Source organism: Amia ocellicauda, chromosome 4, assembly GCF_036373705.1.
Source record: "Amia ocellicauda isolate fAmiCal2 chromosome 4, fAmiCal2.hap1, whole genome shotgun sequence".
In the NCBI taxonomy this organism is placed as follows: domain Eukaryota; kingdom Metazoa; phylum Chordata; class Actinopteri; order Amiiformes; family Amiidae; genus Amia; species Amia ocellicauda.
Window position 1 is genome coordinate 15,030,866 of NC_089853.1, and position 13,916 is coordinate 15,044,781.

General features: G+C 40.3%; 1 protein-coding gene across 3 annotated transcripts in view; it reads left to right on the top strand.

Moving 5' to 3' along the window:
• The window catches only part of kcnq1.1 (potassium voltage-gated channel, KQT-like subfamily, member 1.1), a 343,893-nt gene that overhangs the window by 48,409 nt on the left and 281,568 nt on the right, over positions 1-13,916 (top strand). The window lies entirely within an intron of this gene.

Sequence of the window (13,916 nt, forward strand, 5' to 3'; positions counted from 1 at the left end):
AAAATGCTTTACTGCCCCACCTTACCCCCACCACTCTAGAGTCCAGGGTTGGACATGCTAGCAATTACTCATTGAAGAAAGAGAGGGGCGTTTCCTAACAGTGGGGTATGGGATTCAAGCATGTCTGAATAGGTCAAGCAACGATAAACCCTGTTCTGCAATGAAAAAGCCTTGTTTGACACACTGTTTATTGGGAGGCCGGGCCAGTCAACAGCATCACACTGCCAAGATGTTTTTCAGGGAGCGCCTTTCAATCCACTCAGCATATGTTGCAGACACAAGAGAGATAATCAAGAAAAGTACCCCCCTGCCCCCCTCTAGACTATAAAAGCATATAGATCTCCCTCCCCATCTCCAACGGCAAACTTCACATTCTGTCCCCCCACCTCGCTGTGTTGTTATGACTTCAAAGATCTCCTTAAGAGCCTGCTAAATTGGTCATTAACTTCACAAAGACATAATTAGTAATTTTGGCTGGGCTCTCTTTGGAACATCCCGCAGAAGGAGTGGGAAAGGGGGGGACAACAAAATCCCAAAACAGCAAGCTAAATTGGAGGATTTTTTTTTTTTTTTTTTTTTTGTTTTGTTTTTCCTTTCCCTTTCATTTTTTTTTTTTTTTTTTTGCTTTTGTTAAATATCCTTCAGCAACTTGGATGTCACACAAGGAAAGGTAGTGACCTGCAGGAGAGTAAAGGCCTGTCTCGCCCCCGTTCATGGTCTTCCATTAATCTGAGGAGCCTTTTGTGTTGAAAGTGTGGTGAGGAAATTGGAGCATTGCTGGGGGGAAGGAAGTACATTCAAAGCTAATCTCATCAAACCATTTTGACAGGAATGCTTGGATTTTTTTATTTTTTTATTATTTTAATGAGAACATCAAATAGAACAAGCCCTGTGTTTTTCACTAAAATCTTGTGATTGAATTATTCCTTGTGGTGCCTACAAGTAAGAGAAGCACTTGCTACATGCATGAGCTATCCAAATGCATCTTATTCAGACAGCTGTTTAGGTCCAAGATACAGTTACACAATCACTGTGGTTTAAAACATAAAACATTTACTAGGCATGTAAAACTGATGTTTAAGTCCTTTAAAATATTAAATCATGGGCACTTAACTATGTGGTTTATTCCATAGGCTCTTAATGCTGTAATTGCGTTAATGCTAATACACCTTCCACTATATTATGATAGATGGTTGGAGAGATGCTGTGCCTTTTCCTCCAACTGAGCGATGAATTATGTAATGTCTTTTTATGCATTGGATCATAGGGATACAAGTTAACATCTGTAATGTTTTACTGAGCTCTGTGTTTCAGTTTGAAAATGGCCAAAGCCGAATCAAATGACCTCCTTTTTTGGAATTTAAATGAAGAGTTGGCATGGAATTTACAATCAAAATGTAAGTTCAAACCCTCAATACAACCCGTTTCACAAACTCTGACCATAACACCTGTTCAGCAAAAACTATAAATTCTTTAAAATCTTATGTAGGTCTTCGAAGAGATGTGAGATTGACCTGATTATTATTATTGTTGCTCATTTTATTTTGTAACCAGTCTTTCTTAACTGCATCAAAATAATTTAGCTTTTTCTTTAGCTTTTTCTGTAGGCTGAAACAGTGTTTAACAAGCTCTCTAACTGTATTAAACTAAATGAGTGGCCTTTTAACATGGTTTCATATGAAGGGTATGAACACTTTCGACCATAACTGTACAGAATCTTGAATCCTTCTCCAGCTTTGAGAATTAATAAATGTTCTGCTAAATTAGTCTCCTCATTACTTTCCATACTGGCATTGTACTGACACCATATGCCTTACCCTGTTATACTCTTTAAGGATGTTCACCTACAACCCCTGTCTTTTTTCTATGACTTTATTCTATGCTAGAATTAGCTTACCAGTATCATATAGATTTTAGTTTTTTTACCACCTTGTAGACCGTACTGTCAGAGTATGAATTATTGTAGGTCATTATAGATTGTGTTATCCCCTTAGCGCCAAGTACAGTCACAGTTCAGTCACCTGAAACAATGTAATTTACAAATTCTTATATTAGAACAAATATAATTGATTTAAACTATACATATTTATCAATGATACCTTGTTGTTATTTGTAGTGGCTTGAAGTAAATATTCTCGTGAAAGGAACCGAGAGGGTGTCAACGCTTGTGTCTGCAGCTGCACAAATGCTCACAGTTTCAAAGCTGCTCAGGCCCAAGCCCCCAGCGTTCCCTTTCAGATGGTTTCCCTAGACTCATTCCCCTCCCCACTGGATTCTGGGAACAAGGCAACAGCTGGCACCTACTCCAATCCCCCGGCTGCAGGGTGGATGGGAAAGCCCATTGCCACGGTAACTCAGGAAGGCATTGCATCTGCTGCCACCCCCCTCCTCACCCTCCCCACCCCCAGCCCAGCCTACTGTCTCAGCTGAGATACTGGCTGGAGACAGCTGGTCAGTGCAGCCATTTCCCTGGGGGATGATAGTGAATGTCCCCTGGAAGAAGCCAATGCCATCTCTGGTTCTGAGCCCAGCTGAGTGATGGGGAATAAGGGGGCAACTAACTGAAAGGTTTGAGTCGTTTCGAAGGTCAAGGGTTATCAGGTTCCTTTTGCAAAGCATCCTCTGGCAGTTTCAGATGGCATTTGAGGTTAATGCATGTGAATGTGCGTGCGCTTCTTTAGATGCACATACACTAGCCTGATGCACACACAGTATATTCAGTAAGTAATATCTAGCAGAAGGAAAGTGAAAATCCCATTCTTTTTGTACAGCAGAGGTGAAGGTAACTTAAAAGAAAACTGTTGTCTTTTAAAAGTTCATAAATTGTACATCTCCTGAATAAACTACATTGAGAAAATCAAATTAAATGCCTAGACATGAGTACTGATATATGTAGCTGGCGCACTTTGTGCTCTTCAGTTTTCTGTCCTGTGCTGGCTACTACTTTTTTCTAACTCTGCATTGTGTTTTGGAGGCTTATCTATTTTCAGAACCACACAATATAGTTAAAATTAAAAGCAAACATCAGAATTATGTTCTTCTATCCTCTCCTTTCAATTAAAAGAAAAACAGACTGACCTTTTGCAAAACTCACATGTTTCTCCTTTTGTAGTTATTGTACACACTGTATACTTTTGATATACAATGTCCCATTTTATTACTAGAATTTTAACGAATCGCTAAAATTGAGTGTGGGGTAGGTCTTGTTAACACAATTGATCAGTTACATAAATAGGCGTGTATGTCTATAGTTACACATATTCTGTTATGTCATTATAGTGTATGATATACAGTTAGGTCTAGACCCAGATCAAATGTTAAATTTATTAAATGGAATTGAAGTGCATTATGTTTTAATGTGAAAAATTATCAATAATATAACGGTCAAATGCACATATTTGTCATTTAAAACGTTAATGCATTTGACAGTTTTAATTATATTGTTAAGAAACTGTCCCAGTAGTATTTTTAAGTGCTTAGTACCACTTTCTTTATATAGATTTGTGTTGATGTCTGGTTTGTTTGTTGTATAAAAACTGGTTGTGCTACCCTTTATTAAAGTGTTTTCCAATGCACACTGTTTCCCTATGTTTGGACTTTGTATTTTCCTCTGTAATTTGTATTGCAGTTGAAACTCTCTTGGCTCTTGGAATTCTACTTTCATGAAGTGAATGGGATGCATTTTATTCTAGTAGTACTTTTGGTAGTTGTAGGGTGATGTTTGACATTGTTCACAGTTTATTCTGTACCTTTGTAGTTACAGATACACTCATGAAATAGCAACTGGTGGCCCAGGTGTATACAGTGAGGGAAAAAAGTATTTGATCCCCTGCTGATTTTGTATGTTTGCCCACTGACAAAGAAATGATCAGTCTATAATTTTAATGGTAGGTGTATTTTAACAGTGAGAGACAGAATAACAACAAAAAAATAAACGCATTTAAAAAAAGTTATGAATTGATTTGCATGTTAATGAGGGAAATAAGTATTTGACCCCTTCGACTTAGTACTTGGTGGCAAAACCCTTGTTGGCAATCACAGAGGTCAGATGTTTCTTGTAGTTGGCCACCAGGTTTGCAAACATCTCAGGAGGGATTTTGTCCCACTCCTCTTTGCAGATCCTCTCCAAGTCATTAAGGTTTCGAGGCTGACATTTGGCAACTCGAACCTTCAGCTCCCTCCACAGATTTTCTATGGGATTAAGGTCTGGAGACTGGCTAGGCCACTCCAGGACCTTAATGTGCTTCTTCTTGAGCCACTCCTTTGTTGCCTTGGCTGTGTGTTTTGGGTCATTGTCATGCTGGAATACCCATCCACGACCCATTTTCAATGCCCTGGCTGAGGGAAGGAGGTTCTAACCCAAGATTTGACGGTACATGGCCCCGTCCATCGTCCCTTTGATGCGCTGCAGTTGTGCTGTCCCCTTAGCAGAAAAACACCCCCAAAGCATAATTTTTCCACCTCCATGTAAGAAGGTGGGGATGGTGTTCTTGGGGTCATTCCTCCTCCTCCAAACATGGCAAGTTGAGTTGATGCCAAAGAGCTTGATTTTGGTCTCATGTGACCACAACATTTTCACCCAGTTCTCTTCTGAATCATTCTGATGTTGGCAAACTTCAGACGGGTCTGTACATGTGCTTCTTGAGCATGGGAACCTTGCGGGCGCTGCAGGATTTCAGTCCTTCACAGCATAGTGTGTTACCAATTGTTTTCTTGGTGACTATGGTCCCAGCTGCCTTGAGATCATTAACAAGATCCTCCCGTGTAGTTCTGGGCTGATTCCTCACCGTTCTCATGATCATTGAAACTCCACGAGGTGAGATCTTGCATGGAGCCCCAGACCGAGGGAGACTGACAGTTATTTTGTGTTTCTTCCATTTGCGAATAATCGCACCAACTGTTGTCACCTTCTCACCAAGCTGCTTGGCGATGGTCTTGTAGCCCATTCCAGCCTTGTGTAGGTCTACAATCTTGTCCCTGACAACCTTGGACAGCTCTTTAGTCTTGGCCGTGTTGGAGAGTTTGGAATCTGATTGATTGATTGCTTCTGTGGACAGGTGTCTTTTATACAGGTAACGAGCTGAGATTAGGAGCACTCCCTTTAAGAGAGTCTCAGCTTGTTACCTGTATAATAGACACCTGGGAGCCAGAAATCTTGCTGATTGATAGGGGATCAAATACTTATTTCCCTCATTAACATGCAAATCAATGTATAACTTTTTTGAAATGCGTTTTTCTGGATTTTGTTGTTGTTATTCTGTCTCTCACTGTTAAAATACACCTACCATTAAAATTATAGAATGATCATTTCTTTGTCAGTGGGCAAACGTACAAAATCAGCAGGGGATCAAATACTTTTTTCCCTCACTGTATATACACCGATCAGCCATAACATTATGACCACCTGCCTAATATTGTGTAGGTCCCCCTTTTGCCACCAAAACAGCCCTGACCCGTCATTGCATGGACTCCACTAGACCTCTGAAGGTGTGCTGTGGTATCTGGCACCAAGACGTTAGCAGCAGATCCTTTAAGTCCTGTAAATTGCGAGGTGGGGCCTCCATGGATCGGACTTGTTTGTCCAGCACATCCCACAGATGCTCGATTGGATTGAGTTCTGGGGAATTTGGAGGCCAAGTCAACACCTTGAACTCGTGATTCATCAGACCAGGCCACCTTCCTCCATTGTTCCGTGGTCCAGTTCTGATGCTCACGTGCCCATTGTAGGCGCTTTCGGCAGTGGACAGGGGTCAGCATGGGCACCCTGACTGGTCTGTGGCTACACAGCCCCATATGCAACAAACTGTGATGCACTGTGTGTTCTGACACCTTTCTATCAGAACCAGCATTAACTGTTTGAGCTATAGTAGCTCGTCTGTTGGATCGGACCACATGGGCCAGCCTTCGCTCCCCACGTGCATCAATGAGCCTTGGCCGCCCATGACCCTGTCACTGGTTCACCGCTTTTCCTTCCTTGGACCACTTTTGATAGGTACTGACCACTGCAGACCGGGAACACCCCACAAGAGCTGCAGTTTTGGAGATGCTCTGACCCACAATCACAATTGGTCAAATTCGCTCAGATCCTTACGCTTGCCCATATTTCCTGCTTCTAACACATCAACTTTGAGGACAAAATGTTCACTTGCTGCCTAATATATCCCACCCACTGACAGGTGCCATGATAACGAGATTATCAGTGTTATTCACTTCACCTGTCAGTGGTCATAATGTTATGGCTGATCGGAGAATATATATATACGTATATGTATATATATACATACACGTGTGTGTGTGTGTATATATATATATATATATGTGTGTGTGTATATATATATATATATATATATACACGTATATATACACACACACATATATATATATACACACTCTATCAAATGAAGTGCTGGCGCATCAAAAATATCCGAAAAACTAGTTTCAAAGTCAGAGTGCCTTGTCCATGGGGAATTCAACATAGGTTCTGAGAGTTGGTTCGAAACGCATAAGCAGCCTCCTTTGCCTTGGTAACTTTTATAAATGAAATAAAATAGATGTTTATTTTTTCAAAACTGACTATGATTATGAATATTCACTAAATTTGGAGTTGCTGTCCGTTTCCCTTCACCAGTACAGTACATAGGCAAGCACATTTAATAAGTAAGCCCAGATCTTTTTGATGTATCAATGTGAAACATAATATACGTATTATGGCATAAACGTAGAAGTATTGTTTTCCTTTTACCAGAAAATGTAGACCTATAATAAAAATATACAGTTCGTTATACAGTTTCCCCCCCCCCCCCCCCTTCCTAATAACTGGTGCCAATATCTTTGGAGTTTCTATTGTTTTTGCTGCTGTGTTAATCTTGGGTTTTATCAGATCAGGCCTTGGCAAACACTTCAACATTTGGCCTATCTTCTTTAATAAAGTGAACTCTCTGGCCCTGATTCATGGAGGATAATTTGTTATTTGGCAGCTCTCCTTGTCCCCTTTGATTCATTCTCTCATAGATGTCGTAGAGTTTATTCTCTTTATCCCACCAACTCCTAGGAAACCCCATCTTCAGCTTGATTAGCTAAAAGTTTGGAAAAAGGAGACTTGCAAACGGTTTAAAAAAAAAAAGTACTAATTAGACATTGATAAATTGGCTTGAGAGCTTGGCTGAATTTTACATCAGATTATAGCAGCAGGTTGAGCAATTAAAGGAGCAGCTGAGATGCAAGCCAAAAGCAATTACAGTGAAGGTAGTGAGTAAGATGAAGTGGGGAAAGTAATAGTGGACACAGGAAAGTCAAGTCACCAGGAAAACTAAATTAATTTGGTAGATTTGATAGATTGGCAGGGTAGTATGTTTCACATTGCCTCTCACATTGCCTACATGTCAACCAATCAATCAATCAATCAATCATTCTTTAGTTGGTATTTTTATTTGGTGTCCTTGACAAGGTAGCCACATAATGCTTCACAGATTAACATGTGTGGGAATCAAATCCAATTTCCTAAATCTAAAAAAAACACATATTCCTATTTATCGTAATAAGTCCCTGACCTAAGTATTGAACATTTAAAAACCAACAGAATTTTGCTTATTAACTTTTACTAAACAAACTAAACAAGCCAAAGCTAAAGCAACACCCAAACAGAAAACAGTTTAATTGTAATGCATATATCCGGACATTCCATTCTGATTCAACAAAAATGCCCAGAAAACATTTTTCAAGCATCCTTTCCCACTCCTGTAAGGCTTATTTCTAGACATTAAGGTATCCACAGAAGAGGTGTTCCTTGAGGATGTGGATTGATATATCAGTAGCAGGATAGTAATGGCTTACGCTGTGGCTGATCAATTTTCTAGGTAGATAGGTAGAGGTAGATGTTCCACTTCAATCCAGAAAGCTGTAACATTGAAAGGCAAATAACTATTTATCGTAGAAGCAAAACATTTTTCAGTGTCATTTAGTTGCGGTCAGTCAACCCAGTGCCAAGGGTTATCAGTTACTTTTATTATATTTGGGGGTAAAAGCAGGAACTGGAAAACAGGGACATTTAAGGTGGCCGTCAGATACTCACATAATGATTATGGATTTTTTGTGGAGTAGTTGTTCTGAAAGGTTGTTCATTATTTCATTTTTTTCCACCAATTGGGGAATGTTCAACCTGAAAGATTCTTTTATGTGTCGACTTCCTACGCATCACCTTTTGTCTGGGAACAAGAACGAGTTATTCTGTTCCTTGTTTTTTGTTTTTTTGCATCTCTCTTTTGCGCCAGGCACATTCTAAACTGAAAAGTGAGACTTACAAGAACAGTTACGCCTTTGTGTATTTTTTTTAAATGTATTCTTTTAGCACTATGCAAAGAATTAAGTAGGTGGGCTTAATACACAAGGCCCTGTCATATACAAATGAGCAAATTGACAGGAATACCATGTGTTTGATTCACCCCCAATACAAAATGGAGTAGTCATAAAGCCTGTAGAGGCAGTGTCATCTATGTTTTGGTTAATACTGAACATTTCTAAGTTCCAGCTGTGGATCTATATGCTCTTGATTTTATATTTAATTTTGTATTCAAAAAATCAATTCAAACTTAAAAAAACGTAACCACCTTAAATAAGTTGTGACAGTGCCTCTACTGTCTGGACTCCCAAGCACAGCCAAGGTAACGATGTTGGCGGGTATTGGAGATTCCAAATTGTAAAAGCAAAACAAATAATCACATGCTGATGGCCTCCCACTGGACTGGAGGGTCTTCTGAGTCAGCGTGGCTCATGTTTGAGCTGGTGTTGCCTGGTGTTGGTTTTAGTGGGCTCTTGTGGGCGTCAGTGAACTATCTCCATCTCTAACCTTGAATGTCGGTGGACTCGGTCTCTTGTGGATCCTCCAGGACACGAGTTGACCTTGGAGTCCGGCCCAGGGCTTGTGGCAGAACACTTGCTATGTGCTGTATTGTTGCAGCTGTGCCCTGAAACATTGCAGGAGCATTCCCTGGAGAAAGGCTGCAAAAATGGAGGACATATTTCTTGACCCCGGTAAATATATTTGTGTGGCGCACATGACTGTAGCGTAGGCTTGGTTTGTTTTCTTAGTTCCTTTTTTACTGATATAGTCACTTTGTTTCCTAAAACAGGCAGGGTTGTAAAATAATTGCCTTTCCTCCTGATTCACACAAAATTAAACCTAACCCTTCCAGGGTTTCACATTCATACGCTTTTTCAACCCTACAACAGTCACGGGTCTGCATATTCATTAGTATGCCCCGTTAAATGGTTTGGCTGAATTTCAGTCCACTATTACACACAGATGTTGTTATTATAATAATATAATAATAATTATTATTATTATTATTCGTAGTAGTAGTACTAGTTATTGTAGTAGTAGTATTAGTAGTAGATCTAGTAGTAGCCTATTTCATAAACAAATGTCACCTCAGTAAGTGTGAGAAGAGTACATTTTCCTCTAAAATTATGTTTTTATACAGTCTCTGAGTCAGTTTAGAAAGTTTCACCTGTATTATATTTCAATTCAAAGTTATGGATGTATTATGAAGTAGTTTATGATTATAATCCTTTTGGTCAAACTCCTGAAGGGAACAACAAGATGCATATGGACTGTGTGCATGGGTTCAACAGTGATTGAAACTCACACAGCTGAACAAGACATGTTTTTTTTTTTCTCCCTGCGGCTTTAGTTTTGAGGAGGAAGTGGGAAAAAAGGATCCTCCAATGTCAAAGTTCACCTGACAATTCATGTCAAGGGAAGACATTGCATTAATACTGTGTGTGTGAGTTGTGGGGTGATATACTGAAGTTACATTGGAGAATCATATGTCACCTATTTTCTGGCACATGAAGAATTCTGCTTGAAGAATAAGAGTGTCATACTTGCCTTTTTACCTTCCGAGTCTGTTGTTACTGACCCCTAACCTCAGACAAAAGACTCCGGTACAGGATCGGTGGGAAGCAGGGTGTGTGTGTGTATGTGTATTTGTGTAAGGGGGATCTTCTGCTTTGTTTCCATCTGCTACTGGTTTAGTGTGATCAGTAGAATTTTTGCATGGTCTCATTCTGCTGCAGTTTCTGTCAGTAAGGTCCATCTGGTACTGAATAATTACAGCAAGGGTCATGGATGTCTATTGATTGGCCTAGAATGTAATCATAGGCAATTAACGTGCTGTGCTGACAGCTTCGACCTTATTCACAGACCGGCATGGCTTTAATGTACATCGGTACTAACCGGTTGTAAATGCAAGCAAGGTTATTGGGGTATGCTTTTTGCACTTGCCTGACTTCCAGTTTTCAGTTTGTGTGAACACAAGAACCCAATTAATTAACACTGTATTGGTGTATGGGTCAAATCAGTTTGATAGTCAGATTTGATTGAATTGCTTGGAAGTGACCGATCTGATTTTAACTACAAACCCATTGTGCATGTGACTAAACCTAACGCTCGCGAAGCTTTGGAGTGAGCACCAGTTTAAATTAGTGAAATTGAATTCCATTTTATACTAGATGATTTAGAGCTGTTGAGGAAAGGATTCAAATACAGAACTCAAATGGAGGCTTTCTTTGTAGAATTTGAAAGCTGGTGTGGCTGGCAAACCCAGAGAGCTGATGGTAACTGTCCCACTGATAGCCCATCTGGGTGGTTGTGTATCAACATTTGCACATTTGTTTGTTAGGAGTTTCACTAACATCCTTATAGCCTCTCTTCACTTTCAAAATATATGGATCTCACTTTAAAGAACTGCAGAATGTAGTTGAATTCAGCCGAATTCAAACTGCTCATCTCACTCAGTAAATCATTTAGGCCCTCAGTGTGCATTTCATTTAAATGTTTTAGGTTAGGGGAAAAATGCTGATATTACTCATTATGTATCCTTTGGCAAGACTCTGATGTGATTGGTGCTTTTCCAGTGTTTTAAATTGACAAATATAAATCGACCCAAATTATTGCTTCTACTACAGCAGAGGCACTAGCCCCAGAAAACACGCATGAAAAGAGTGATGCCTGTAAAATCGGGACCGAGAATAGGACTGGCTACTTTTAAGTTATGAAGGGTGTGAGGGATAAGCCCATACAACCATACTGAGTTCACAAGATTCAATGGGCAAGGAATATGAGGGGTCTGGGATCACAGAGGGGCGGAATTGGGCTCATCTTGTTTGTAACCTGTTTAGTTGTTTTAATGTGGAGTTCTTTTCAGTTGACAATGGAGCTTCTCTCTGGCCCTGTTTTAATTAATGGCCCATCTGTCTGTATTTTAGAACTGTGCGCTATATGGATAGCCATTCCCAGCTATTCGCTTCAATAGGGGAGCAGCCCGATTTGCATGTAGGCAGAAAAGTTATTTTAGAGGAGGTCAAAGTGAAGTCCAGAAGCATTAATGGTGAATACTACTGTATAAATGTCAGGACTCTTTTTTCCAATGGGACCATGTAATCCACACCCACATTTTAAGCACATTCAATCTTGAAAGTATCTGTTCGGTATGGCATTGGTTGGAAAAAAAAAATATGTAGAGTATAATGTAAATGTACATTAAAGTATACTACCTATATAGAAATTGCACTTCAGTTTTCTTAGTTTTCTATTTTGCTGTCTTGAAATTGGCAAAGGACAGCTGGTGTTCAGTCATATTATAATTTCTTACACAAACAAACTACTAAAATACTTTAATCTGAACCCATCACTTCTTGTTTCATTCTCAACGAAAGTGAAGTAGTGACGTGAAGTAATCAAAAACGATTCATCGTATGACAAAATGTGTAACTTTGTTAAAAACATATCTGGAAGACAATGTAAAATCTGTCATGTTAATATCTTACTACCTTTTAAGGGTTTTTGCCAGTGATAATGTGTGTTTTACATAATTAAGAGAATACAGTGGCATGTACTGAAATGTGCTTTAACCTGAAAAGCGCTTTGCCTCTGCAGAAGTGCCTTAGGACTCTAGTCGTCTCCAAGCAGAACTATATAAATGTGAAAACAAAGGGTGTGTATGCTGAGGGTTCTCTGTCTCTGTCTCTCTCACTGAGTTTCCAAATGGGTTAGGGGAGGCAAGAGTTGGGGTGGGGGTTATAGGAAGGTGGTGGGGGGGGGTAAAGGGGTAAATTTAAGGTTATGTTTTGGCAGCTATGCGGTACAACAGTGACATGAAATTTATCACCCCACCCCTACTGCTACGCACGGACTACTGGAGGGCCTAGTTATTGGAAAATGCCTTCTCATATTAGCCAGTATCCAGGGCTGGGGGGGGTGTTGCTCGGGGATACGGCAAGCAGTTATGTAGGACCACGCAGAACAGCTTGTGCACTTTCACCCCCTGATGTTCTTGCAGAATCAGAGGTCTCTCCTGGGGCAGTGGCCCTTTATCTCCCCATCAGTGGTGAAAAATGCCTGCTTGGGCTGGAGCTGGCTGCCCCATCTCCTCACCATGCGGACTGCATAGAAATCCCTCCATGTTCCACCTCGTGCGTCCGCCTGTCATTCCAGCACAGGGCAACAGTTGAGACCCTGTCTGCCACTTTTGTAACCCCCCCCCTCCAATCCTCCCAGCTTGGGATTGCCACCCTCAGCCCCCCTGTCTGCCCACAGAGTCTGGGCTGGTCCTGTTGGTTTTTGCTATTATGTGAGGATATTTGTACAAGGTAACCTTTGGTTCTTACAGGCTCTGTTCCAGACAGAAAACTTGTTTCCCAGGCTACAAGTGGAGGGACTTTTCAGCTTGAGCTTGGCATGTTTTAGTTTTTTTGTTTCTCCTCTTGCATCCCCACAAGACAAAGGCGTAAATTGTTTATGTCCACAAAACAGATGGCACCTCAACGGAGAAGCATAATTCATATCTGCCCAGTCTTACTATGGCTGTACTTGGCCCCCGTGCTCTAGAAGCAAGTGCTGGAAATTAAATTGGGAGTGGGGGGGGTTGATCAGCAATATATGATGCCAAGAGGGCTGACAATATGAAAATGTTTAGGTTGTAAGTGGGTCTGCGATCTGATCAGGCATTTTGCTGCATGTTCTCTGTTACTTTTTCACTTTGATTCACTCTTTCCCTTTCTGTCTCCCCTTTTTTTTTTTTACACTACCACCCAACCCCTATTTTCTCCTTTCGATTAACTCTTTTTGTTATCTTAAGGCTATACATAAAAATAATGGTCACTGCTGCAGAAAAACTTCTAGCACCAAACAGAGCAGATAGGTGTGCCTTTTGTGATCATGCAGTGCCTGATAAGAAGATTTTACCTATGCCATGAGTGCAGAAGTGGTGTGGGGAAACTAAATGCAGTTATTGTACTGAAGCTCAATTTGAATAGGAATCGGTACTGTGTGAATCCATGGCAGGGCTGTCAAACTCCTATTACTGGGGGTTATGGTGTCTGCTGGATCGTGTTCCAACCCAGCACTCTTAATAAGTCTAATTACATCATCACCTGGATGATCAACACTTCCTTCTGGGCACCATGTTCTCAGGGTACTGTATCTTGAGTCCGCAGCGTACTTTATGGTATTAACTATGAAAAGAAGTCGATAAATATATATAAAAGTGTTAATCGCGCTTAACTGAGAAAATAAGTAGATTTGTTCAGAAATTGAGCTCGCCTGCCCAAACAAGAAAACCGAAGATGCTAGGGGCTGGAGTAAATTAAAACAAATCACCCACCCACTAATAGTTCATTACAAACGCATCCTTCATTATGGTTATATTTATGAGTACCGGAAGACGCATCTGCCAAAAAGTCAAGGACAGGTTTGAAGGTTTTTATTATAGTTTTATTCATCTGCGCACATCATTGAGTTTGATACCCCAGATCTATAGGGCACAGATACCTTTACAATACATCTCTAAAGCAGTGTGTATAAATGCCTTGTACAGATAAGGAAGAATAGCATTACTGCACTGCAATTGTTTATCACC